Source organism: Choristoneura fumiferana, chromosome 5 (genome assembly GCF_025370935.1).
Source record: "Choristoneura fumiferana chromosome 5, NRCan_CFum_1, whole genome shotgun sequence".
Taxonomy (NCBI): Eukaryota; Metazoa; Arthropoda; class Insecta; order Lepidoptera; family Tortricidae; genus Choristoneura; species Choristoneura fumiferana.
The window spans coordinates 4203130-4205892 of record NC_133476.1 but is presented as its reverse complement, the minus strand read 5'-3'; the positions used below and the strand labels follow the sequence as shown (position 1 = coordinate 4205892).

The following is a 2763-nucleotide window of genomic DNA, read 5'->3' as shown; positions in this document are numbered from 1 at the left end:
ATTTTAGCTAACCACGCGGGGCCCGCGGCCAACGGACGCCAGTCGGTACACAACCACCTTACTTGCCACGCGCCTACCAACGCGCCCCGACTCCCGCCTGGTTAGCCCGCCTTCTGAACTTTTCTTATAACATACATGTGTGTTATTAAAGAATGTTAGCTACCTACTTTGTTCATCTCTTCCATCCCAGCACGCAACCCGAACTATAGTCATTGCCAGTAAAAGGTAGTTAAGGCGGCACGATTTCCATACTAATATATTTACACAATCATGAGCGCTTGAAAGAATAATTTGAAACTAAAATCACATCTGTTGACGTTTAGTTTGTTCTTTATTTGAGGCATTTTTTATTTACCTAAAGAAAGCTTTTGATTAATAGCTTAATCTAGATGATTATTTTAGTTAATTTTTGTCAATATGTGAGTGGACGGCGACAGTATCGTACGCCAACGGCTCGGTTAGTAGTGTGCGTTTCAGCTACGTTGTCAGCTCGCCGACAATTCGATGCTAAGCGACGTTGCCAGATTTCGTTTGATTTGTCTGATCAAAATCACATAATTACCATTTTGAAGCTCGTTTAACTTTTTTTTAAATATTTTTGCTGGCCATAGGTACAAAGTCCGTCAGTCAAAAGACTGAAGTGCAACGAACAAATGCATTGCCAATTCTTTGGATTTCCGACAGAAATTAGGAAGAAAATCACATAACATGAACGTATTAACAAATAAGTACGGAAAATTGCATTAACGGATTATAAATTAGTAGTGATAAAATCAGATAAAGGCTGCATGGCTTGTGGCTTTTTCCATAAAATAAAAATAAAAAAACATCAAGTCAAATGTCAAATTCGTCAAGTCATAATTTTTTGTTCGTTTGTTGTCATTGGTTGTCATGACATTTTAAACTAATGGAGTAATTTTTTCCTAAATTAAATTATCGTAATTTGTCCTCGAAATTGGCCAGATTATCATTATCTATAATCTATAATGTGAATGCAGTTATATTTTCAAGTATTGAACTGAATTATAATTCACATTGGAAACTATGAAGCCACGAACTTTGCAAAAAAATTACATAAAGCATCAATACTCTGGTCTCGAAAAAGACGCATTATAAGGAAATTAAAAAGTAAGTACAGTAGCGGCTGAGTACAACATACAACTTCCACCACCCCCGTGGGTACCGTAGGAATCGGCTGAGGGATAATATCAGAAGATGGGCAGCAGCGTTTTCCAAGCAACCCCACAATCATATACTGTGCTCGCCAACCCGCTTATCAAACGTGGCAAGGCAGGCACGGGAAAATATAGGGGAGGCCTAAAGTCTCAGTTTCCAATTTTTTTTCCAATTCCCCAGCCCCTTGGTAGCGGACTAACTTTTGAGCCTCATATCTCGGTAATTTTGGAGTTCAGAGAAAAGTTCATTTGACAAAATATGCTTCTTCAAAATATGTTTTATTTTCATAATACAATATTTAATTACAGAGTGGAAAACACTGTTATAACATACATTGTTGGCTGGTAAGCTGTGTATTGAGACTGGCACAAGACTGGAAAAGTGGAGTGAAAATGCAAGAGGCACTCAGCAGTGGTTGTATGTGGGCTAATTTAATTGACTGATTTAAATAAATAAAATAAAAACTGACTTAGTGATGGACTTTTTTATTTGTTGTTCAATAGAGCCTTCGATTACTACCCAATCAATTAAATTTGAAATAAAAATAAACAAGTCTAATTTCATATTTTCACGTGTTTTTCGTTGAAGCAAAATATCGTGAAGAAACGTACAGACACCTGCTAAATAATTAATGGTGTGCGCTATATTTCAATTCACACTGGGCCTGCGTTGAAAATAACGCCCAAGCCCTCATTGTGAGAGGAGGCCTGTGTATGTAGGTATGTATAGGGATAATGATTATGACTAATTAATTATCTCATAGTATGTAAACTGTATTGTAAATAAAAAATAAATAAACAATCGTTGAGTTACGGTCCAGGAAACTGAGTCACGTACCAGGATGGAACCTATGTGCTACTAATGTCATGTTGACATCCCATACACCTGCCAAAGAAATCACAGCGCAATTGAATATGAAAAGGTTCCACTTGGGTTCCACTCTGGTACGTGATTCGGTTTCCTTGACTTTGTAAAGGCGAACTTATCCCTCGAAGGGATCTCTATCAAGCAACCCTTGAGTGGATGTGAGGAATTATAAGTCTCATCATTTAAAAAAAAAATGTTTGTGCCTAAATTAGGTCTTATAAATTTTTAGCTACACATTTCAAAAAATATTAACATCATTAACTAAGAACAATAAAAAAAAAAAAAAAAACTAAATCTTACAACGGGTTTGAACCCGAACTTCCTAAGCTGTGGGTAGGGTAAACTCTAGCCTTATGCAACTAGGCCAATCTGCTCTTTGAACATGAGAGCGAAATTAACAAAGACTTCTGTTTACAACAAATTACAAGCATGTGTGCGAAAATATCTCAGTCGAAACTGCAGCGATCAAGTGAAAGTATTTTCTAAATTAAAATACATCTGAAACTTGGTACGATATATCACAAATTTCACGCTATTGGCGGTATGTACATTATTTTATAAAAATATCCACGATTTCATTCCTAAAAAAATAAAATACGAGGAATTTGCACACTAACGTCATCTACTGGCGCTGTAGTGCCTAGCTGACCGTGACAAACGACCTTAAAGAACGATTCCCGAATTTTCATTTCTCATAACACAATTATAAGAATTTCAATC

The 2763-nt window shown here is 36.4% G+C and overlaps 1 long non-coding RNA gene across 1 annotated transcript; it reads left to right on the top strand.

Annotated features, from left to right (window-relative positions):
* Window positions 1–231: 231 nt before the first annotated feature.
* Window positions 232–1652, top strand: LOC141427771 (uncharacterized). Its single transcript, XR_012451358.1, has 2 exons — window positions 232–1128; window positions 1485–1652. It is a non-coding gene; the product is annotated as an uncharacterized lncRNA (long non-coding RNA).
* The last annotated feature ends 1111 nt before the right edge of the window (window positions 1653–2763 follow it).